Source organism: Somniosus microcephalus, chromosome 28 (genome assembly GCF_052327205.1).
Source record: "Somniosus microcephalus isolate GS21.2 chromosome 28, FLI_Smic_1.0, whole genome shotgun sequence".
Classification (NCBI taxonomy): domain Eukaryota; kingdom Metazoa; phylum Chordata; class Chondrichthyes; order Squaliformes; family Somniosidae; genus Somniosus; species Somniosus microcephalus.
Window position 1 is genome coordinate 42,107,205 of NC_141014.1, and position 27,823 is coordinate 42,135,027.

Here is a 27,823-nt window from a genome sequence, read left to right on the forward strand (position 1 = left end):
AAGAGTTGAGGAATATGTGAGTCTCCCTAAGGAGTCCCCTCTGAACCTACCGTTAACTATGTACAGGCCTAAGGCTCGGCAGAGTTGCACTACCTCCCTACCGCTTTTATTTATTACACAATCGAGGTTGTTTCGGTTTGCGATGGCTGGTGTGATATATAGAGGGGTCTGGCCAAACACATGGTTGTTGCCCTGTGGGTCTATGAAGTCAGGTTCACATCCTGTCCTTGCATTTAGGTCCCCACATAGTAGCACCTTTCCTTGGGCCTGGAAATGGCTGATTTCCATGTGGAGAGTGTCAAATATCTCTTCAAAATATGGCGATTCTATTGGAGGTATGTAGATCGCACATAAGTAAACATCGTTTTTTGCTATTCCTATATTTTTAGCTAATTTTAGCCATACGTGTGATTTTCCCTGTTTTATCTAAAGCACAACTGGTAGCAACTCTACAACAGTCACTGGACAGCAATCTCACTGAAACATGAAGGAATTGTGGAGTAAAGGGACATGAATCAGTGTGGAGTGAAATCTCTTACTGCCAATCACATTCACACTGCGGTCTTGATTGACAAAATATAAAGAACATGCAAACCAGGAGCTCACTGTATGAGACGCCCTCCCTCCCACTGTCAATTTATAGATCACTCCCCCTCCCTCCCACTGTCAATCTATAGATCACTCCCCCTCCCTCCCACTGTCAATCTGTAGATCACTCCCCCTCCCTCCCACTGTCAATCTATAGATCACTCCCCCTCCCCCCCACTGTCAATCTATAGATCACTCCCCCTTCCCCCCCACTGTCAATCTATAGATCACTCCCCCTCCCCCCACTGTCAATCTATAGATCACTCCCCCTCCCCCCCACTGTCAATCTATAGATCACTCCCCCTCCCTCCCACTGTCAATCTATAGATCACCCCCCCTCACTCACTCCACTGTCAATCTATAGATCACTCCCCCTCCCTCCCACTGTCAATCTATAGATCACTCCCTCTCACTCACTCCAGTCAATCTATAGATCACCCCCCTCACTCACTCCATTGTCAATCTATAGATCACTCCCCCTCACTCCCTCCCACTGTCAATCTATAGATCACTCCCCCTCACTCACTCCAGTCAATCTATAGATCACTCCCCCTCACTCACTCCATTGTCAATCTATGGATCACTCCCCCTCACTCACTCCAGTCAATCTATAGATCACTCCCCCTCACTCACTCCATTGTCAATCTATAGATCACTCCCCCTCACTCACTCCATTGTCAATCTATAGATCACTCCCCCTCACTCACTCCAGTCAATCTATAGATCACTCCCCCTCACTCACTCCATTGTCAATCTATAGATCACTCCCCCTCACTCCCTCCCACTGTCAATCTATAGATCACTCCCCCTCACTCACTCCATTGTCAATCTATAGATCACTCCCCCTCACTCACTCCATTGTCAATCTATAGATCACTCCCCCTCACTCCCTCCCACTGTCAATCTATAGATCACTCCCCCTCACTCACTCCATTGTCAATCTATAGATCACTCCCCCTCACTCACTCCAGTCAATCTATAGATCACTCCCCCTCACTCACTCCATTGTCAATCTATAGATCACTCCCCCTCACTCACTCCAGTCAATCTATAGATCACTCCCCCTCACTCACTCCATTGTCAATCTATAGATCACTCCCCCTCACTCACTCCATTGTCAATCTATAGATCACTCCCCCTCACTCACTCCAGTCAATCTATAGATCACTCCCCCTCACTCACTCCATTGTCAATCTATAGATCACTCCCCCTCACTCCCTCCCACTGTCAATCTATAGATCACTCCCCCTCACTCACTCCATTGTCAATCTATAGATCACTCCCCCTCACTCACTCCATTGTCAATCTATAGATCACTCCCCCTCACTCCCTCCCACTGTCAATCTATAGATCACTCCCCCTCACTCACTCCATTGTCAATCTATAGATCACTCCCCCTCACTCACTCCAGTCAATCTATAGATCACTCCCCCTCACTCACTCCATTGTCAATCTATAGATCACTCCCGCTCACTCACTCCATTGTCAATCTATAGATCACTCCCCCTCACTCACTCCAGTCAATCTATAGATCACTCCCCCTCACTCACTCCAGTCAATCTATAGATCACTCCCCCTCACTCACTCCAGTCAATCTATAGATCACTCCCCCTCACTCACTCCATTCTCAATCTATAGATCACTCCCCCTCACTCACTCCAGTCAATCTATAGATCACTCCCCCTCCCTCCCACTGTCAATCTATAGATCACTCCCCCTCACTCACCAGTCAATCTATAGATCACTCCCCCTCACTCACTCCAGTCAATCTATAGATCACTCCCCTTCACTCACTCCAGTCAATCTATAGATCACGCCCCCTCACTCACTCCAGTCAATCTATAGATCACTCCCCCTCACTCACTCCAGTCAATCTATAGATCACTCCAGTCAATCTATAGATCACTCCCCCTCACTCACCAGTCAATCTATAGATCACTCCCCCTCACTCACCAGTCAATCTATAGATCACTCCCCCTCACTCACCAGTCAATCTATAGATCACTCCCCCTCACTCAGTCAATCTATAGATCACTCCCCCTCACTCACCAGTCAATCTATAGATCACTCCCCCTCACTCACCAGTCAATCTATAGATCACTCCCCCTCACTCACCAGTCAATCTATAGATCACTCCCCCTCACTCACCAGTCAATCTATAGATCACTCCCCCTCACTCACCAGTCAATCGAAAGATCACTCCCCTTCACTCACTCCAGTCAATCTATAGATCACTCCCCCTCACTCACCAGTCAATCTATAGATCACTCCCCCTCACTCACTCCAGTCAATCTATAGATCACTCCCCCTCACTCACCAGTCAATCTATAGATCACTCCCCCTCACTCACCAGTCAATCTATAGATCACTCCCCCTCACTCACCAGTCAATCTATAGATCACTCCCCTTCACTCACTCCAGTCAATCTATAGATCACTCCCCCTCACTCGCTCCATTATCAATCTCTATATACCACACACTCTCAGTCACTCCCATAACTGCATTTAATTCCAACTATTCCTCTTTCAATTCGCTCCAATTGCACTGAATTACAATGGAATAATTATGTTCCTATTCACTCAGAGTCTATAAAATCGCGTCGATCAAAACATTCCCATAGAATCCCAAAGAAAACAAACATTACATTCACTGCTGATGAACCAAAGCCTTTCCCATTCACTCACCCTGCATAGAACAACAAGCCACAGCACAAAATCCCCTTACCCATTGCTTGCAATGTGATATATGGACTATTACAAAGCGATAAATCAAGTGCATCCCCATTCTGAACAGCAAAAACATCACTCTCCTGCACAGAGAGAGAGAGGTGGGGAGAGTTTTGAAACTAATTTTAAAAACGATCTGATTGGAGTGAAATTTGCCATTGCACTTACAAATGTAGAGAAGCGTTTCCTGTGTGTGTAGAGATTTGACGGCTAGACGCAGCTTTTTCTTCGCTTCCCACCAAAAACGATCTGTAAAGTGAGTCAGTTAATGTCACAAGGAAGTTCATTCAATTTACAGCTCCCCAGCTATACAACATTAGTATTACCGCACATTCTACCACGTCACGGTGATCAGAAAGCCCTTGCTAAAAAAATTAATCGCTTGTCTGCTTTCTGTTTCAGAGACACTGGGTAACACGGGCTATAGAGACACTGGGTAACACGGGCTATAGACACTGGGTAACACGGGCTATAGAGACACTGGGTAACACGGGCTATAGAGACACTGGGTAACACGGGCTAGAGACACTGGGTAACACGGGCTATAGAGACACTGGGTAACACGGGCTAGAGACACTGGGTAACACGGGCTATAGACACTGGGTAACACGGGCTATAGACACTGGGTAACACGGGCTATAGAGACACTGGGTAACACGGGCTAGAGACACTGGGTAACACGGGCTATAGACACTGGGTAACACGGGCTATAGAGACACTGGGTAACACGGGCTAGAGACACTGGGTAACACGGGCTATAGAGACACTGGGTAACACGGGCTAGAGACACTGGGTAACACGGGCTATAGAGACACTGGGTAACACGGGCTAGAGACACTGGGTAACACGGGCTAGAGACACTGGGTAACACAGGCTATAGAGACACTGGGTAACACGGGCTATAGAGACACTGGGTAACACGGGCTAGAGAGACACTGGGTAACACGGGCTACAGAGACACTGGGAAACACGGGCTACAGAGACACTGGATAACACGGGCTATAGAGACACTGGGTAACACGGGCTATAGACACTGTGTAACACGGGCTATAGAGACACTGGATAACACGGGCTATAGAGACACTGGGTAACACGGGCTATAGACACTGGGTAACACGGGCTATAGACACTGGGTAACACGGGCTATAGAGACACTGGGTAACACGGGCTATAGACACTGGGTAACACGGGCTATAGACACTGGGTAACACGGGCTATAGACACTGGGTAACACGGGCTATAGACACTGGGTAACACGGGCTATAGACACTGGGTAACACGGGCTATAGAGACACTGCGTAACACGGGCTAGAGACACTAGGTAACACGGGCTATAGAGACACTGGGTAACACGGGCTATAGAGACACTGGGTAACACGGGCTAGAGACACACTGGGTAACACGGGCTATAGAGACACTGGGTAACACGGGCTATAGAGACACTGGGTAACACGGGCTATAGAGACACTGGGTAACACTGGCTATAGAGACACTGGGTAACACGGGCTATAGAGACACTGGGTAACACGGGCTATAGACACTGGGTAACACAGACTATAGACACTGGGTAACACGGGCTATAGACACTGGGTAACACGGGCTATAGACACCGGGTAACACGGGCTGGAGACACTGGGTAACACGGGCTATAGAGACACTGGGTAACACGGGCTATAGAGACACTGGGTAACACGAGCTACAGACACTGGGTAACACGGGCTATAGAGACACTGGGTAACACGGGCTATAGACACTGGGTAACACGGGCTATAGACACTGGGTAACACGGGCTATAGAGACACTGGGTAACACGGGCTATAGACACTGGGTAACACGGGCTACAGAGACACTGGGTAACACGGGCTATAGACACTGGGTAACACGGGCTATAGAGAGACTGGGTAACACGGGCTATAGACACGCTGGGTAACACGGGCTTTAGAGACACTGGGTAACACGGGCTATAGAGACACTGGGTAACACGGGCTATAGACACTGGGTAACACGGGCTATAGATACTGGGTAACACAGGCTATAGACACTGGGTAACACAGGCTATAGAGACACTGGGCAACACGGGCTATAGACACTGGGTAACACGGGCTATAGACACTGGATAACACGGGCTATAGACACTGGGTAACACGGGCTATGTAGACACTGGGTAACACGGGCTATGTAGACACTGGGTAACACAGGCTATAGAGACACTGGGTAACACGGGCTATAGACACTGGGTAACATGGGCTATAGAGACACTGGATAACACGAGCTATAGACACTGGGTAACACGGGCTATAGAGACACTGGGTAACACGGGCTATAGACACTGGGTAACACAGGCTATAGACACTGGGTAACACGGGCTATAGACACTGGGTAACACGGGCTATACAGACACTGGGTAACACGGGCTATAGAGACACTGGGTAACACGGGCAATAGACACTGGGTAACACGGGCTATAGAGACACTGGGTAACACGGGCTATAGAGACACTGGGTAACACGGGCTATAGAGACACTGGGTAACACAGGCTATAGAGACACTGGGTAACAGGGGCTATAGAGACACTGGGTAGAACGGGCTATGGACACTGGGTAACACGGGATATAGACACTGGTTAACACGGGCTATAGACACTGGGTAACACGGGCTATAGACACTGGGTAACACGGGCTCTAGAGACACTGGGTAACACGGGCTATAGACACTGGGTAACACGGGCTATAGACACTGGGTAACACGGGCTATAGAGACACTGGGTAACACGGGCTATAGACACTGGGTAACATGGGCTACAGAGACACTGGGTAACACGGGCTATAGACACTGGGTAACACGGGCTATAGAGACACTGGGTAACACGGCCTATAGAGACACTGGGTAACACGGGCTATAGACACTGGGTAACACGGGCTATAGACACTGGGTAACACGGGCTATAGAGACACTGGGCAACACGGGCTATAGACACTGTGTAACACGGGCTATAGAGACACTGGATAACACGGGCAAAAGAGACACTGGGTAACACGGGCTATAGACACTGGGTAACACGGGATATAGACACTGGGTAACACAGACTATAGACACTGGGTAACACGGGCTAGAGACACTGGGTAACACGGGCTATAGAGACACTGGGTAACACGGGCTATAGACACTGGGTAACACGGGCTATAGACACTGGGTAACACGGGCTGTAGAGACACTGGGTAACACGGGCTATAGACACTGGGTAACACGGGCTATAGATACTGGGTAACACGGGCTATAGACACTGGGTAACACGGGCTATAGACACTGGGTAACACGGGCTATAGACACTGGGTAACACGGGCTATAGACACTGGGTAACACGGGCTACAGACACTGGGTAACACGGGCTATAGACACTGGGTAACACGGGCTATAGACACTGGGTAACACGGGCTATAGACACTGGGTAACACGAGCTATAGAGACACTGGGTAACACGGGCTATAGACACTGGGTAACACGGGCTATAGAGACACTGGGTAACACGGGCTATAGACACTGGGTAACACGGGCTATAGACACTGGGTAACACGGGCTATAGAGACACTGGGTAACACGAGCTATAGAGACACTGGGTAACATGGGCTACAGACACTGGGTAACACGGGCTATAGACACTGGGTAACACGAGCTGTAGAGACACTGGGTATCACGGGCTATAGACACTGGGTAACACGGGCTATAGAGACACTGGGTAACACGGGCTATAGACACTGGGTAACACGGGCTTTTGACACTGGGTAACACGGGCCATAGAGACACTGCGTAACACGAGCTATAGAGACACTGGGTAACATGGGCTACAGACACTGGGTAACACGGGCTATAGACACTGGGTAACACGGGCTATAGAGACACTGGGTAACACGGGCTATAGCGACACTGGGTAACACGGGCTATAGACACTGGGTAACACGGGCTATAGAGACACTGGGTAACACGGGCTATAGACACTGGGTAACACGGGCTATAGACACTGGGTAACACGGGCTATAGACACTGGGTAACACAGGCTATAGAGACACTGGGTAACACGGGCTATAGAGACACTGGGGAACACGGGCTATAGACACTGGGTAACACGGGCTATAGAGACACTGGGTAACATGGGCTATAGAGACACTGGGTAACACGGGCGATAGACACTGGGTAACACGGGCTATAGACACTGGGTAACACGGGCTATAGACACTGGGTAACACAGGCTATAGACACTGGGTAACACGGGCTATAGACACTGGGTAACACCGGCTATAGAGACACTGGGTAACACGGGCTACAGACACTGGGTAACACGGGCTATAGACACTGGGTAACACGGGCTACAGAGACACTGGGTAACAGGGGCTATAGACACTGGGTAACACGAGCTATAGAGACACTGGGTAACACGGACTAGAGACACTGGGTAACACGGGCTATAGACACTGGGTAACACGGGCGAAAGAGACACTGGGTAACACGGGCTATAGACACTGGGTAACACGGGCTATAGAGACACTGGGTAACACGGGCTATAGAGACACTGGGTAACACGGGCTATAGACACTGGGTAACACGGGCTATAGAGACACTGGGTAACACGGGCTATAGACACTGGGTAACACGGGCTATAGACACTGGGTAACACGGGCTATAGAGACACTGGGTAACACGGGCTATAGAGACACTGGGTAACACGGGCTATAGACACTGGGTAACACGGGCTATAGCGACACTGGGTAACACGGGCTATAGGCACTGGGTAACGGGCTATAGAGACACTGGGTAACACGGGCTATAGACACTGGATAACACGGACTATAGACACTGGGTAACACGGGCTATAGACACTGGGTTACACGGGCTATAGAGACACTGGGTAACACGGGCTATAGAGACACTGGGTAACACGGGCTATAGACACTGGGTAACACGGGCTATAGACACTGGGTAACACGGGCTATAGACACCGGGTAACACGGGCTATAGAGACACCGGGTAACACGGGCTATAGAGACACTGGGTAACACGGGCGATAGACACTGGGTAACACGGGCTATAGACACTGGGTAACACGGGCTATAGACACTGGGTAACACGGGCTATAGACACTGGGTAACACGGGCTATAGACACTGGGTAACACGGGCAATAGACACTGGGTAACACGGGCTACAGAGACACTGGGTAACACGGGCTATAGACACTGGGTAACACGGGCTATAGACACTGGTAACACGGGCTATAGACACTGGGTAACACGGGCTATAGACACTAGGTAACACGGGCTATAGACACTGGGTAACACGGGCTATAGAGACACTGGGTAACACGGGCTATAGACACTGGGGAACACGGGCTATAGACACTGGGTAACACGGGCTATAGACACTGGGTAACACGGGCTATAGACACTGGGTAACACGGGCTATAGACACTGGGTAACACGGGCTATAGAGACACTGGGTAACACGGGCTATAGACACTGGGTAACACGGGCTATAGACACTGGGTAACACGAGCTGTAGACACTGGGTAACACGGGCTATACAGACACTATGTAACACGGGCTATAGATACTGGGTAACACGGGCTATAGGCACTGGGTAACACGGGCTATAGACACTGGGTAACACGGGCTATAGACACTGGGTAACACGGGCTATAGACACTGGGTAACACGGGCTATAGACACTGGGTAACACGGGCTATAGAGACACTGGGTAACACGGGCTATAGAGACACTGGGTAACACGGGCTATAGACACTGGGTAACACGGGCTATAGACACTGGGTAACACGGGCTATAGAGACACTGGGTAACACGGGCTATAGACACTGGGTAACACGGGCTATAGAGACACTGGGTAACACGGGCTATAGACACTGGGTAACACGGGCTATAGACACTGGGTAACACGGGCTATAGACACTGGGTAACACGGGATATAGAGACACTGGGTAACACGAGCTATAGAGACACTGGGTAACATGGGCTACAGACACTGGGTAACACGGGCTTTTGACACTGGGTAACACGAGCTGTAGAGACACTGGGTATCACGGGCTATAGACACTGGGTAACACGGGCTATAGAGACACTGGGTAACACGGGCTATAGACACTGGGTAACACGGGCCATAGAGACACTGGGTAACACGGGCCATAGAGACACTGGGTAACACGGGCCATAGAGACACTGGGTAACACGAGCTATAGAGACACTGGGTAACATGGGCTACAGACACTGGGTAACACGGGCTATAGACACAGGGTAACACGGGCTATAGAGACACTGGGTAACACGGGCTATAGCGACACTGGGTAACACGGGCTATAGACACTGGGTAACACGGGCTATAGAGACACTGGGTAACACGGGCTATCGACACTGGGTAACACGGGCTATAGACACTGGGTAACACGGGCTATAGACACTGGGTAACACAGGCTATAGAGACACTGGGTAACACGGGCAAAAGAGACACTGGGGAACACGGGCTATAGACACTGGGTAACACGGGCTATAGAGACACTGGGTAACACGGGCTATAGACACTGGGTAACACGGGCTATAGAGACACTGGGTAACACGGGCTACAGACACTGGGTAACACGGGCTATAGACACTGGGTAACACGGGCTATAGACACTGGGTAACACGGGCTGTAGACACTGGGTAACGGGCTATAGAGACACTGGGTAACACGGGCTATAGACACTGGATAACACGGACTATAGACACTGGGTAACACGGGCTATAGACACTGGGTAACACGGGCTATAGACACTGGGTAACACGGGCTATAGAGACACTGGGTAACACGGGCTACAGACACTGGGTAACACGGGCTATAGACACTGGGTAACACGGGCTATAGCGACACTGGGTAACACGGGCTATAGGCACTGGGTAACGGGCTATAGAGACACTGGGTAACACGGGCTATAGACACTGGATAACACGGACTATAGACACTGGGTAACACGGGCTATAGACACTGGGTTACACGGGCTATAGAGACACTGGGTAACACGGGCTATAGAGACACTGGGTAACACGGGCTATAGACACTGGGTAACACGGGCTATAGACACTGGGTAACACGGGCTATAGACACCGGGTAACACGGGCTATAGAGACACCGGGTAACACGGGCTATAGAGACACTGGGTAACACGGGCGATAGACACTGGGTAACACGGGCTATAGACACTGGGTAACACGGGCTATAGACACTGGGTAACACGGGCTATAGACACTGGGTAACACGGGCTATAGACACTGGGTAACACGGGCTATAGACACTGGTAACACGGGCTATAGACACTGGGTAACACGGGCTATAGACACTGGGTAACACGGGCTATAGACACTGGTAACACGGGCTATAGACACTGGGTAACACGGGCTATAGACACTGGGTAACACGGGCTATAGACACTGGGTAACACGGGCTATAAAGACACTGGGTAACACGGGCTATAGACACTGGGGAACACGGGCTATAGACACTGGGTAACACGGGCTATAGACACTGGGTAACACGGGCTATAGACACTGGGTAACACGGGCTATAGACACTGGGTAACACGGGCTATAGAGACACTGGGTAACACGGGCTATAGACACTGGGTAACACGGGCTATAGACACTGGGTAACACGAGCTGTAGACACTGGGTAACACGGGCTATACAGACACTATGTAACACGGGCTATAGATACTGGGTAACACGGGCTATAGGCACTGGGTAACACGGGCTATAGACACTGGGTAACACGGGCTATAGACACTGGGTAACACGGGCTATAGACACTGGGTAACACGGGCTATAGACACTGGGTAACACGGGCTATAGAGACACTGGGTAACACGGGCTATAGAGACACTGGGTAACACGGGCTATAGACACTGGGTAACACGGGCTATAGACACTGGGTAACACGGGCTATAGAGACACTGGGTAACATGGGCTATAGACACTGGGTAACACGGGCTATAGACACTGGGTAACACGGGCTATAGACACTGGGTAACACGGGCTATAGACACTGGGTAACACGGGCTATAGACACTGGGTAACACGGGCTATAGAGACACTGGGTAACACGGGCTATAGACACTGGGTAACACGGGCTATAGACACTGGGTAACACGGGCTATAGACACTGGGTAACACGGGCTATAGAGACACTGGGTAACACGGGCTATAGAGACACTGGGGAACACGGGCTATAGACACTGGGTAACACGGGCTATAGAGACACTGGGTAACACGGGCTATAGACACTGGGTAACACGGGCTATAGAGACACTGGGTAACACAAGCTATAGACACTGGGTAACACGGGCTATAGACACTGGGTAACACGGGCTATAGACACTGGGTAACACGGGCTATAGACACTGGGTAACACGGGCTATACAGACACTATGTAACACGGGCTATAGACACTGGGTAACACGGGCTATAGACACTGGGTAACACGGGCTATAGACCCTGCGTAACACGGGCTATAGACACTGGGTAACACGGGCTATAGACACTGGGTAACACGGGCTACAGACACTGGGTAACACGGGCTACAGACACTGGGTAACACGGGCTATAGACACTGGGTAACACGGGCTATAGACACTGGGTAACACGGGCTATAGACACTGGGTAACACGGGCTATAGACACTGGGTAACACGGGCTATAGACACTGGGTAACACGGGCTATAGACACTGGGTAACACGGGCTATAGACACTGGGTAACACGGGCTATAGAGACACTGGGTAACACGGGCTATAGAGACACTGGGTAACACGGGCTATAGACACTGGGTAACACGGGCTATAGACACTGGGTAACACGGGCTATAGACACTGGGTAACACGGGCTATAGAGACACTGGGTAACATGGGCTATAGACACTGGGTAACACGGGCTATGTAGACACTGGGTAACACGGGCTATGGAGACACTGGGTAACACGGGCTATGGACACTGGGTAACATGGGCTATAGAGACACTGGGTAACATGAGCTATAGACACTGGGTAACACGGGCTATAGAGACACTGGGTAACACGGGCTATAGACACTGGGTAACACGGGCTATAGACACTGGGTAACACGGGCTATAGACACTGGGTAACACGGGCTATACAGACACTGGGTAACACGGGCTATAGAGACACTGGGTAACACGGGCTATAGACACTGGGTAACACGGGCTATAGACACTGGGTAACACGGGCTATAGAGACGCTGGGTAACACGGGCTTTTGAGACACTGGGTAACACGGGCTATAGAGACACTGGGTAACACGGGCTCTAGAGACACTGGGTAACACGGGCTATAGAGACACTGGGTAACACGGGCTATAGAGACACTGGGTAGAACGGGCTATGGACACTGGGTAACACGGGATATAGACACTGGTTAACACGGGCTACAGACACTGGGTAACACGGGCTATAGACACTGGGTAACACGGGCTCTAGAGACACTGGGTAACACGGGCTATAGAGACACTGGGTAACACAGGCTATAGACACTGGGTAACACGGGCTATAGAGACACTGGGTAACACGGGCTATAGAGACACTGGGTAACACGGGCTAGAGGGACACTGGGTAACGCGGGCTGTAGAGACACTGGGTAACACGGGCTATAGACACTGGGTGACACGGGCTATAGACACTGGGTAACACGGGCTTTAGACCCTGCGTAACAGGGGCTATAGACACTGGGTAACACGGGCTATAGACACTGGGTAACACGGGCTATAGACACTGGGTAACACGGGCTGTAGACACTGGGTAACACGGGCTGTAGACACTGGGTAACACGGGCTGTAGACACTGGGTAACACGAGCTATAGAGACACTGGGTAACACGGGCTATAGAGACACTGGGTAACACGGGCTATAGAGACACTGGGTAACACGGGCTATAGAGACACTGGGTAACACGGGCGATAGACACTGGGTAACACGGGCTATAGACACTGGGTAACACGAGCTATAGAGACACTGGGTAACACGGACTATAGACACTGGGTAACACGGGCTATAGACACTGGGTAACACGGGCTAGCGAGATACTGGGTAACACGGACTATAGACACTGGGTAACACAGACTATAGACACTGGGTAACACGGGCTATAGAGACACTGGGTAACACGGGCTATAGACACTGGGTAACACGGGCTAGCGAGATACTGGGTAACACGGACTATAGACACTGGGTAACACAGACTATAGACACTGGGTAACACGGGCTATAGAGACACTGGGTAACACGGGCTATAGAGACACTGGGTAACACGGGCTATAGACACTGGTTAACACGGGCTATAGAGACACTGGGTAACACGGGCTATAGAGACACTGGGTAACACGGGCTATAGACACTGGGTAACACGGGCTATAGAGACACTGGGGAACACGGGCTATAGACACTGGGTAACACGGGCTATAGACACTGGGTAACACGGGCGATAGACACTGGGTAACACGGGCTATAGACACTGGGTAACACGGGCTTTAGACACTGGGTAACACGGGCTATAGACACTGGGTAACACGGGCTATAGAGACACTGGGTAACACGGGCTACAGACACTGCGTAACACGGGCTATAGACACTGGGTAACACGGGCTACAGAGACACTGGGTAACACGGACTATAGACACTGGGTAACACGGGCTATAGACACTGGGTAACACGGGCTAGCGAGATACTGGGTAACACGGACTACAGACACTGGGTAACACAGACTATAGACACTGGGTAACACGGGCTATAGAGACACTGGGTAACACGGGCTATAGACACTGGGTAACACGGGCTATAGAGACACTGGGTAACACGGGCAATAGAGACACTGGGTAACACGGGCTATAGACACTGGGTAACACGGGCTATAGAGACACTGGCTAACACGGGCTATAGACACTGGGTAACACGGGCTATAGACACTGGGTAACACGGGCTATAGAGACACTGGGTAACACGGGCTATAGAGACACTGGGTAACACGGGCTATAGACACTGGGTAACACGGGCTATAGAGACACTGGGTAACACGGGCTATAGACACTGGGTAACACGGGCTATAGAGACACTGGGTAACACGGGCTATAGACACTGGGTAACACGGGCTATAGACACTGGGTAACACGTGCTATAGAGACACTGGGTAACACGGGCTATAGAGACACTGGGTAACACGGGCTATGGACACTGGGTAACACGGGCTATAGACACTGGGTAACACGGGCTATAGAGACACTGGGTAACACGGGCTACAGAGACACTGGGTAACACGGGCTATGGACACTGGGTAACACGGGCTATAGACACTGGGTAACACGGGCTATAGAGACACTGGGTAACACGGGCTACAGAGACACTGGGTAACACGGGCTACAGACACCGGGTAACACGGGCTATAGACACTGGGTAACACGGGCTGTAGACACTGGGTAACACGGGCTATAGACACTGGGTAACACGAGCTATAGAGACACTGGGTAACACGGACTATAGACACTGGGTAACACGGGCTATAGACACTGGGTAACACGGGCTAGCGAGATACTGGGTAACACGGACGATAGACACTGGGTAACACAGACTATAGACACTGGGTAACACGGGCTATAGAGACACTGGGTAACACGGGCTATAGACACTGGGTAACACGGGCTATAGAGACACTGGGTAACACGGGCTATAGAGACACTGGGTAACACGGGCTATAGACACTGGGTAACACAGGCTATAGAGACACTGGGTAACACGGGCTATAGACACTGGGTAACACGGGCTATAGACACTGGGTAACACGGGCTATAGAGACACTGGGTAACACGGGCTATAGAGACACTGGGTAACACGGGCTATAGACACTGGGTAACACGGGCTATAGAGACACTGGGTAACACGGGCTATAGACACTGGGTAACACGGGCTATAGAGACACTGGGTAACACGGGCTATAGACACTGGGTAACACGGGCTATAGACACTGGGTAACACGAGCTTTAGAGACACTGGGTAACACGGGCTATAGACACTGGGTAACACGGGCTATAGAGACACTGGGTAACACGGGCTATAGAGACACTGGGTAACACGGGCTATAGACACTGGGTAACACGGGCTATAGACACTGGGTAACATGGGCTATAGAGACACTGGGTAACACGGGCTATAGAGACACTGGGTAACACGGGCGATAGACACTGGGTAACACGGGCTATAGACACTGGGTAACACGGGCTGTAGACACTGGGTAACACGGGCTATAGACATTGGGTAACACGGGCTATAGACACTGGGTAACACGGGCTATAGAGACACTGGGTAACACGGGCTTTCGACACTGGGTAACACGAGCTATAGAGACACTGGGTATCACGGGCTATAGACACTGGGTAACACGGGCTATAGAGACACTGGGTAACACGGGCTATAGACACTGGGTAACACGGGCTATAGACACTGGGTAACACGGGCTATAGAGACACTGGGTAACACGAGCTATAGAGACACTGGGTAACACGGGCTACAGACACTGGGTAACACGGGCTATAGACACTGGGTAACGGGCTATAGAGACACTGGGTAACACGGGCTATAGAGACTCTGGGTAACACGGGCTATAGAGACACCGGGTAACACGGGCTATAGAGACACTGGGTAAAACGGGCGATAAGACACTGGGTAACACGGGCTATAGACACTGGGTAACACGGGCTATAGACACTGGGTAACACGGGCTACAGAGACACTGGGTAACACGGTCTACAGAGACACTGGGTAACACGGGCTATAGACACTGGGTAACACGGGCTATAGACACTGGGTAACACGGGCTATAGACACTGGGTAACACGGGCTATAGACACTGGGTAACACGGGCTATAGAGACACTGGGTAACACGGGCTGTAGACACTGGGTAACACGGGCTATAGACACTGGGTAACACGGGCTATAGAGACACTGGGTAACACGGGCTATAGACACTGGGTAACACGGGCTATAGACACTGGGTAACACGGGCTATAGACACTGGGTAACACGGGCTACAGACACTGGGTAACACGGGCTATAGACACTGGGTAACACGGGCTTTTCAGACACTATGTAACACGGGCTATAGACACTGGGTAACACGGGCTATAGACACTGGGTAACACGGGCTATAGAGACACTGGGTAACACGGGCTATAGACACTGGGTAACACGGGCTATAGACACTGGGTAACACGGGCTATAGACACTGGGTAACACGGGCTATAGAGACACTGGGTAACACGGGCTATAGACACTGGTAACACGGGCTATAGACACTGGGTAACACGGGCTATAGACACTGGGTAACACGGGCTATAGACAATGGGTAACATGGGCTATAGACACTGGGTAACACGGGCTATAGACACTGGGTAACACGGGCTATAGACACTGGGTAACACGGGCTATACAGACACTATGTAACACGGGCTATAGACACTGGGTAACACGGGCTATAGACACTGGGTAACACGGGCTATAGACACTGGGTAACACGGGCTATAGACACTGGGTAACACGGGCTTTTGACACTGGGTAACACGGGCTATAGACACTGGGTAACGCGGGCTATAGAGACACTGGGTAACACGGGCTATAGAGACACTGGGTAACACGGGCTATAGACACTGGGTAACACGGGCTATAGACACTGGGTAACACGGGCTATAGAGACACTGGGTAACACGGGCTATAGACACTGGGTAACACGGGCTATAGACACTGGGTAACACGGGCTTTAGACACTGGGTAACACGGGCTATAGAGACACTGGGTAACACGGGCTACAGACACTGGGTAACACGGGCTATAGACACTGGGTAACGGGCTATAGAGACACTGGGTAACACGGGCTATAGAGACTCTGGGTAACACGGGCTATAGAGACACCGGGTAACACGGGCTATAGAGACACTGGGTAAAACGGGCGATAGACACTGGGTAACACGGGCTATAGACACTGGGTAACACGGGCTATAGACACTGGGTAACACGGGCTATAGAGACACTGGGTAACACGGGTTACAGACACTGGGTAACACGGGCTATCGACACTGGGTAACACGGGCTACAGAGACACTGGGTAACACGGGCTATAGACACTGGGTAACACGGGCTATAGACACTGGGTAACACGGGCTATAGACACTGGGTAACACGGGCTATAGAGACACTGGGTAACACGGGCTATAGACACTGGGTAACACGGGCTATAGACACTGGGTAACACGGGCTATAGACACTGGGTAACACGGGCTACAGACACTGGGTAACACGGGCTATAGAGACACTGGGTAACACGGGCTATCGACACTGGGTAACACGGGCTATAGACACTGGGTAACACGGGCTATAGACACTGGGTAACACGGGCTATAGACACTGGGTAACACGGGCTATAGACGCTGGGTAACACGGGCTTTTCAGACACTATGTAAAACGGGCTATAGACACTGGGTAACACGGGCTATAGACACTGGGTAACACGGGCTATAGACACTGGGTAACACGGGCTATAGACACTGGGTAACACGGGCTATAGACACTGGGTAACACGGGCTATAGAGACACTGGGTAACACGGGCTATAGAGACACTGGGTAACACGGGCTATAGACACTGGGTAACACGGGCTATAGACACTGGGTAACACGGGCTATAGACACTGGGTAACACGGGCTATAGACACTGGGTAACACGGGCTATAGACACTGGGTAACACGGGCTATAGACACTGGGCAACACGGGCTATAGAGACACTGGGTAACATGGGCTATAGAGACACTGGGTAACACGGGCTATAGACACTGGGTAACACGGGCTATAGACACTGGGTAACACGGGCTATAGAGACACTGGGTAACACGGGCTATAGACACTGGGTAACACGGGCTATAGAGACACTGGGTAACACGGGCTATAGACACTGGGTAACACGGGCTATAGACACTGGGTAACACAGGCTATAGAGACACTGGGTAACACGGGCTATAGACACTGGGTAACACGGGCTATAGAGACACTGGGTAACACGAGCTTTAGACACTGGGTAACACGGGCTATAGACACTGGGTTACACGGGCTATAGACACTGGGTAACATGGGCTATAGACACTGGGTAACACGGGCTATCCACACTGGGTAACACGGGCTATAGAGGCAGCAGGTGATGTGGTGGTACAGCGCCTAACTTTTACTCCTGAGACTGGTGATATCCTGCCTGACCTGGGAACTTGGTTCCCAACACGCCAAACTTCCTTCCAGCAAACAGACTGCTGCAATGAAACCCTCTTGTGTGTGCTGGCTGTAAAGGTCTGATGTAAAATGAAGTTTGGACAACCTGAAATTAGCTGATATTGGACTTGAGCCCACTGCACCCCAAATTCAGTACAAATGGTCACTCATTCAGAGCGGTCACTGTGGTGATGGGTTTGGGAAATAGGAATGTTAGACTGACTCAATGTGGATATACACTCCAAGACTTGAGCCCATTACCCAGGCTGACGATTCAGTGAAGTACTGAAGGAGTAGTGATGAGACACTGAATGGAGACCATCTACCTGTTGCAGTGACTGAAGTAGATGGTAAAGATCCTACAGATTTATTTGAAGAGCAGGGCATTCTCCTCGTGTCCTGACTAAGATTTCCCCTCAATCAACATCGCCAAAAATATCTAACTGTTCATTGATCTCGGTGCTGTTTCTGGGAGCTGTCTGCGTGCACATTGGCTGCTGTTTACTGGTGTAAGGATGACCACACTTCAAAAGTAACCGGAGTTGTGGGGCATCCTGAGGATCTGATACGGTGCGATATAAACACGTCTTTCTTTGCTTTATCACGCTTTATTAGTGCACTAGTCGATCTCCTGTGGCCCTGCACACGGGGACTGAAAACTAAGTGCAGTCTTCAGGTCGGGTGGGGTTAGAGGGCGGGCAATAATTGGACATAATTCAGTCCCCATCTTAAAGTCATGCATTCCATCCTCATTTTTGTACAATATTTTGATTTATTATCTAGAATTAAATAGCGCATTTACATGTATTTGGGAAACAGAGTAATAGATCTGGTAGGAGCATAGCCCTTCCTCTCCAGTACAGACTGAGGAGGCGGAGGAACCACAGCACGACCACTGGCGGGAGGGTGGAATTACAGCGAGGGATCTTTACACAGAGTTTCCATTATAAATGTGGACAGAGGAATTGATGATGGGAAATGTTGACAGCAGGAAGTAAGGTTTTGTAGCTAGGATGTGCAGACATTAGGTTTTTAATGTATTGTATAGATAGTAAAGTTTGCAAACTAACACCCCGTCTCCAATCTCCATTTCCTCTCCAAAGGTCTTGACATCTTGTCACCTCACAAATCTGTACCCAGCTTTAGTCAAAGGAGGCCGGCATTCGGCCCATCGAGTCCATGCCGGCTCTCTGTAGAGCAATCCAGTCAGTCCCATTCCCCCGCTCTATCCCTGTAGCCCTGCAAGTTTATTTCCCTCAAGTGCCGATCCAGTCTCCCCTTGAAAACATTGAGTCTCTCCGCTTCCACCACTTCCGTCGGCAGCGAGTTCCAGATCATCACCACTCGCTGCGTAAAAAAGATTTTCCTCACATCCCCCCTGTATCTCTTGCCCAAAACCTTAAATCTGTGTTCCCTAGTCCTTGTACCATCAACTAGTGGGAACAGCCTTTCCCCGTCTAGCCTATCCAAACCCGTCATAATCTTGTACACCTCGATCAAATCACCCCTCAACCTCCTTTGCTCTAATGAAAACAAATCCAGCTTCTCCAACCTGTCCTTGTAGCTAAGATCCCCCATCCCTGGAACCATTCTGGCAAATCTCCTCTGCACCCTCTCAAGGGTCTTCACATCCTTCCTAAAGTGCGGTGACCAGAACTGGACGCAATACTCCAGTTGTGGCCTAACCAGCGCTTTATAAAGGTTTAGCATAACTTCTCTACTTTTATACTCAATACCTCTATTTATGAAGCCCAAGATCCCATATGCTTTGCTAACCACTCTCTCAATATGTCCTGCCACCTTCAGGGACCTATGCACATTAACTCCCAGGTCCCTCTGTCCCTGCACAATCTTTAAAACTGTGCCATTAAGTGTATATTGCCTCTTCCTGTTCCTTCTGCCAAAATGCATCACCTCACACTTCTCTGTATTAAATTCCATCTGCCACTTGTCTGCCCATTCCGCCAGATTTTCTATGTCCTGTTGCAGTCGATTGGTATCATCCTCACTGTTTGCCACACCCCCAAGTTTGGTGTCATCGGCAAATTTAGAAATTCTACTCTGTATTCCAATATCCAGGTCATTTATATATGTCAAAAAAAGCAGTGGCCCCAGCACTGACCCTTGGGAAACACCACTGTCTACCATCCTCCAGTCTGAAAAACAGCCATTTATCATAACTCGCTGTTTTCTGTCCTTAAGACAATTCCTTATCCAAGCTGCCACTGACCCACCTATTCCATGAGCCTCAATTTTGTTAACCAGCCTTCTATGTGGTACTTTGTCAAACGCCTTCCGAAAATCCATGTCGACAACATCCATTGCATTCCCTTCATCGATCCTCCCTGTTACTTCATCAAAAAATTCAATTAGATTTCCCGCGATTCCATGTCTGAATCTCTCCAATCAGGTTTCCGTCCCTGCTATATCCCCGAGGTATCTGTGCTCCTCTAATTCTGCCCTCTTGAGGATCCCTGATGATAATCGCTCAACCATTGGTGGCCGTGCCTTCTGTTGCCTAGGCTCTCAGCTCTGGAATTCCCTGCCTAAACCTCTCCGCCTCGCTACCTCTCTTTCCTCCTTTAGGACACTCCTTAAAATCTACCTTTTGGACCAAGCTTTTGGTCACTGCCCTAATTTATCCTTATGTGGATCAGTGTCAAAATGTTTGTCTTAAAATACACCTGTGCAACACCTTGGGACGTTTTACTACATTAAAGGCGCTATATAAATACAAGTTGTTGTTGTTGCTGCAGCGCTGAAATGGCCCTAATCAAAGTTAGAAATGACACCCTCTGTGAACATGGTACACTACCGCTCCTCGATCTCTCTGCAGTCTTTAACATGGTCAACCACACCATCCTCCTCCAATGCATCTCCTCCACTGTCCAGCTCTGTGCGACTGCCCTCACTTGATTCCACTCTTCCCTATCTAATTGTAGCCAGAGCATCTCCAGAGAAGGCCAACCATGTCCACCTCCAATTTACTGCCAGCCTATGGCCCTGTCTCAGCTCGTCTGTCACTGAAAACCTCTTCCACGCCTTTATCACCCCAGACTCAACCACTCCATTCCTCTCCTGGCCCACCTCCCACCCTCAACCTTCCATTAGCTTCAGCTTTGGGAGCGCTGCACTGTCGGAGGTGCCGTCTTTCGGATGAGACGTTAAACCGAGACCCCGTCTGCTCTCTCAGGTGGACGTACTGGAAGAAGAGCAGGGGAGTTCTCCCCAGTGTCCTGGGGCCAATATTTGTCCCTCAACCAAGGTCACTAAAACAGATGATCTGGTCATTTATCACATTGCTGACTGTGGGAGCTTGCTGTGCGCAAATTGGCTGCTGCGTTTCCTACATTACAACAGTGACCACACTTCAAAAAGTACTTCATTGGCTGTAAAGCGCTTTGAGACGTCCGGTGGTCGTGAAGGGCGCTATAGAAATGCAAGTCTTTCCTTCTTTTAGCTCATCGAAAACTCTGCGGCTGGGTCTCCTTCAACACCAAGACCTGCTCACCCATCAGCTCCGTCCTTGCTGGCAGACAGTGGCTGTCAGTCTCCCAAAGCCTTATTTAATATCATCCTCGTGTTTAAACCCCTTCATAGCCTCGCTCGCCCTTTCCTATTTCTGGAACCTCCCCCACCTCTAAACCCCCTCCAGAACTCGGCGATCCTCTGGCTCTGTCCCTCGCTCACCCCACTTCGCCCACCATGAGGGCTGCTCCTTCAGCGGTCGAGGCCACACACTCTGCAATTCCCTTTCTAAACCCCTTTGCCACTCCACCCTCTCTTTTAAAACCCTCCCGTAAAATCCATCTCTTTCACCGAGCTTATGCCCACCCCTTCTAATATCTTCTCTTTGCTTTGGTGTCCATTTCTGTCTGATTACGCCTCTGTGAAACGTCTTGGGGCATTTTTTTTACATTAAACGCGCTATATAAATGCCAATTGTTATTGGTAGTACAAGGGCAGAAATACTGGCTACCATATCTCAGTGCACTATATTCCAATTCACAAATCGTAACTGCAATCCACCCTCCGTTCCCTCTCCACATCCTCAGCGTGTTGAAGTGAAGACTCCCTTTCTCACTATTCCTTCATTTGCCTTGTCAGGATGGTATGAAATTAAGACATCCTGGCACGTAGGGGGTTTGTTTTACCGAATTTTGGTTTGATCAGAATCAGTGGGTCTTTTTGGTGTGTTAGAAAATCAGGTTTAAAGAAACACAAATATCAATTTGCAAATTTTGGGGACCTGAGACCTTTAGGTGTAATGCATTTGTAAAGCATTTAAACAGGGGTCCCTGGGTGTAATATGTTTGGGCAGTATGATAGAGTGGAACCCAGTACCTAATCCATCCCTGCACTTCGCTGTGTATCGTGTGTGTACATAACTTTACTCTGCAGTGACTGTGTCCAATCTGACTGCCGCTCCCTAGTACTGTAAAATAAGCATTTACTTGAAGTGGCAACATGTGCCTGAACAATGAGCTGGTAATATGATGGTGTGGGAATGTGTAGAGGGAAAGGTGAGGCAGTGTCCCCAGGTATAACCCTCACACTTTCTGATTCAGGATCACAATCTGTCCAGCGCACACAAAGCATCGTTTCTTGATTTATCTTTGGGTTAAAGTGAGGGGATTGCCAAATAATTCAAGAAATGTCTTTTTTTTGTTCCCGGAGTCAATATGAAACATTCCCACAGCAGGAACGGGTAGTGTGGATCAACAGGATTCAGAACTCCGCTTACCAATACACCAGAGTGACGCATGATCTCCTGTCACTAACCGCTCACTGCTAGTTTGGTGATGTTGCTTATGTGCAGTAGGATCCAGGTGTAATCTCTGCTCCAAATTAATTCCAAAAGAGTGGAGGTCCCCAGGGGCAAAATACCCAGCGCCACCCGCTCCCTGGGAAACTCGATCGTTGCAAGGGCTGATTCAGTGGCTCATTTAGTCACAAACTCAGCGGCAACCTTCATTCCCACAAGACACTCTGTATGAAACACGTCTGTCTCATTCTCCCAGCCAGCAGTGTTTCCATTTCCACTTTCTCCTTCACTTCTAATCTGTTTACCTTTCACTTCCTCATTCTTCAGCTCAGTGCCTTTTAAAGTTCATCATTCTCACCTCCCAACTTTTCCTTCACTAGATGTGCCCAGTAAACACATCTCCAATCACAACAAGTCACTACTGATCACAGCGCCCATCACTACTGATCACAGCTCCCATCACTAGTTATCGCTAGTAATCAAACGCCTGTCACCAGATACCGGTAGTAATCACAGCTCCCATCACCAGCAAATACATCTTAATCTCGAGATGTTTTTAGTAAACACAGCTCCTTTTCACTGCTCTAGCAAACACAACTCACTGCATCAAATAGCACAATTAAACACAGCTCCCATCACTAGAATAGAAAGAACGAACTTGCATTTATATAGCGCCTTTCAGGACCACAGGGAGTCCCATTTACAGCCAATGAAATGCTATTGTTTTGAAGTGTAGTCACTATTGCATTGTGGGAAATGCAGCCGCCAATTTGTGCACAGCAAGTTCCCACAAACAATGAGATAAGTGACCAGATCATTTGTTCTTTTCAGGTGTTAGCTGAAGGATAAATATTGGCCATGACAGAGTAAACCACTAGTAATCACAGCTCTAGTCACAGCTCCATTCGCTAGGTTGCCTCAGACCTGGGATCAAATCTGGGTCCTTGCCTGGTTATAGATCGTTCTTGCACCACAAGGTGCCATCAGGGGAGAAGGGTGATCAGATCCACTTCCCACAAGTGAATCTTTAAAAGTCTTGTTCTTTACACTGTGTTTGTGGGATTCGGTGCAGCAAACTGACTGTTTGTTGGTCATCTCAGTGCCCAGGACCCCCGCACCTTCACCCCCTTCCTTCCCCTGAAAACAGTCAAGTATTTTTCTCAAAACAGAAACACAGAAGGACAGTCACTCTGGGTCTTGCACTGGAGAATTCCTTGACAACTGAGACAGCAGTCTCTGATCTGAGGCGCATCCAATAAAACAATGAGATTGGCGCGACGAGGTTCACGATGTGATTGGTTACTGGGCACTAAACTGAGTGCCACATCCCACTCACCACAGTATCTGCAACCACACTGAATACCGTTTCTCACTACTCTCGCACACAAGTCACCCTCAGTGCATTCTACTGTGTATAAACTGCTGTCAGTTTATGTGCTGAGTCTCAGCGCCCCCCACACCCCCAGACTGCAATGACTGTGATCCCAATCAATCAAATCCAAACCTTTGCCCCTCGCAGATGGGGCAAAGCTGCAGAATAAACCACTGCATTACAAAACCCTGAGCAAAACACTGATTTTACTTCAGAACAAGAGGAAAGCCTTAGAGTCATAACGGCACAGAAGGAGGCCATTCGGCCCATCGAGTCCATGCCAGCTCTCTGTAGAGCAATCCAGTCAGTCCCATTCCCCCGCTCTATCCCCGTAACCCTGCAAGTTAATTTCCCTCAAGTCCCTATCCAGTCTCCCCTTGAAAACATCGAGTGTCTCCGCTTCCACCACTTCTGTCGGCAGTGAGTTCCAGGTCCTCACCACTCGCTGCGTAAAAAAGTTTTTCCTCACATCCCCCCTGTATCTCTGGCCCAAAACCTTAAATCTGTGTCCCCTAGTCCTTCTACCATCAACTAGTGGGAACAGCCTTTCCCCGTCTAGCCTATCCAAACCTGTCATAATCTTGTACACCTCTATCAAATCACCCCTCAACCTCCTTTGCTCTAATAAAAACAAATCCAGCTTCTCCAACCTGTCCTTGTAGCTAAGATCCCCCATCCCCGGAACCATTCTGGTAAATCTCCTCTGCACCCTCTCAAGAGCCTTCACATCCTTCCTAAAGTGCGGTGACCGGAACTGGACACAATACTCCAGTTGTGGCCTAACCAGCGCTTTATAAAGGTTCAGCATAACTTCTCTACTTTTGTACTCAATATGAAGCCCAAGATCCTTGTTACTAAGATGCCGACAAAAGTTGTTGCACAGAAGTGGGCATTCATGTGTGAACTTCAAGAGATTGTACTCAATGAGCGTTACAGAGGCAACACGCCTTCTGTATATTGTAAAAAAAGAGCAGGAGTGAAGGATGAGCAGTACTGAGCGACACTGTTTATTGTCGCTGCTGGGGCCTGTCCTGTACAGTAGGGTCGTTAGCAAACTTCAATACGTGTGCATTTTAATTTTATTGAACCGCATCATGTTGAGGGAGAAAAATTCTGACTCCTAACCACACTGAGTGTACAATCAGAATGTGCGCTACTGTTCCTCGCTGCTCATTACATCTGGCTCGGAGGAACAAGCTTGCGGATCACTCTTTGAAGATTGTGAGTTACTGTGAATGTAGCACTGGGTCATTGGTGACTTGCCAATGTACAGAACAGATTTTGCCGTGTTTGGCTTCCCTACAATACAACAGCAGCTGCACGCTAGAAAGTGACTCATTTTACGTGAAACAAGTTATGAGATCTCTCCAGACAATAAGGTGCAATATGAATGCCCGGACTGCCAGTGTTTCTCTTTTCTTTCTCATTGTAACCGGCTACACTCAAACAATCAGCACAAGTGCAGTAAGTGCACAAAGACTCTCAGCCCACACACTCTCTACTTTCCCCTGTTCCTCTCTCTCAGACCGAAGGTCTGTTCCTGACGTAGAGAAAGTAAAGACGCCCCAAATTACCGGGCGCTCAGGGTGGGCTCCGCGGACCCAGTGGGTGAAGGTGCGCCCAGGATCGGCGCACGTCCTTTAGGGTCTGCGCCCCCCAGTCCTGTGGGGTCTGCGCTCCCTGTTCTCTCGCTGTGTTTATCTGACGCGGATTCCTTGTCGTTGCCGTATCGCGACATAGAGGCATTGGCGAGACGGTGGCGGTGGACCCCCATCGCCGTTGCCCACGGTAACGATGCCCACCAGGATTTGAAGGCACCGTTGCCGAGGCAACACCGTGTTGGCATCCGGTGGGAATCCTGCTCCCCACATTCAGGATCCAGAATCCAGTGGGGATTTCAGTCAACCCTAGGCCTCAGGCCCGGGCCTCGGCCTTTCCCCTCCTCAAACCCCACAGCCCGGCCCAGGCCGCACAACCTCGGCCTCGCCGGTTCCCCCCCGCCCGGGAGCCCGGTCTGGGCCGCCCACCGCCGGAGCCAAGCAGCGGGAGAGCCCGGGCCAAGCACAGGGGGACACCCAGGGTGCAGAAAGCACGGGAGACGCGAGGCGTTGGCAGGACTTACCGAACGAGAGAAGCCGGATCCGGGGCCACGGCAGAGCACGGTCACAAAATGGCGGCCGGTCGGCTGGGAGCGGGGAACAGCGCCACCAGCGGCAGGGCAGGGAACTGCAGGCCGGCTCAGCCCCGCCTCCAGCGGCAGGGCAGGGAACTGCAGGCCGGCTCAGCCCCGCCTCCAGCGGCAGGGCAGGGAACTGCAGGCCAGCTCAGCCCCGCCTCCAGCGGCAGGGCAGGGAACTGCAGTCCGGCTCAGCCCCGCCTCCAGCGGCCAGTCCGGGAACTGCAGGCCGGCTCAGCCCCGCCTCCAGCGGCCAGTCAAGGAACTGCAGCCCGACTCAGCCCCGCCACCAGCGGCAAGACAGGGAACTGCAGGCCGGCTCAGCCCCGCCACCAGCGGCAGGGCAGGGAACTGCAGCCTGGCTCAGCCCCACCACCAGCGGCAAGGCAGGGAACTGCAGGCCAGCTCAGTCCTGCCCCCAGCGGCCAGTCGGGGAACTGCAGACCAGCTAAGTCCTGCCCCCAGCGGCCAGTCGGGGAACTGCAGCCTGGCTCAGCCCCACCACCAGCGGCAAGGCAGGGAACTGCAGGCCGGCTCAGCCCCGCCTCCAGCGGCCAGTCCGGGAACTGCAGCCTCTCGGGTCAGTGTGACGGTGGGACAATGGTCTGCAGAAAGGAAAAGAGTGTCCCCTCAGGTCATTCACACTCATCCTGTCTGTTAGATGGTGCGCCTCCAACAACCCGCCCCGCAATCCCTGGTCCCGGGGCGGGAAGAATCTCAGGTCAAATTTAACAAAAACTTTTGGAAATTCCTCCCGATTCCAAAAGGCGACCAATATTGGTCTCAGTACCCCTGGGCCAGGAAGGGGCAAATCAAACCGAGTCCCTGCTTCTGGTTATTTATCCATGAGCTGGAAGAAC

The 27,823-nt window shown here is 50.5% G+C and overlaps 1 protein-coding gene across 7 annotated transcripts in view; it reads right to left on the reverse strand.

Annotated features, from left to right (window-relative positions):
- LOC147099669 (CCR4-NOT transcription complex subunit 3-like) overlaps window positions 1-26,999 on the reverse strand; it is a 114,779-nt gene extending 87,780 nt beyond the window's left edge. For all 7 annotated transcript variants that reach the window (XM_085969029.1, XM_085969030.1, XM_085969027.1 and 4 more), the window contains exons 1-2: window positions 26,910-26,999; window positions 3,483-3,563 (exon numbers count right to left, since the gene is read on the reverse strand). The gene's annotated coding sequence lies outside the window, so the exon portion shown is untranslated. The remainder of the gene's footprint in view (window positions 1-3,482; window positions 3,564-26,909) is intronic.
- Window positions 27,000-27,823: the final 824 nt, after the last annotated feature.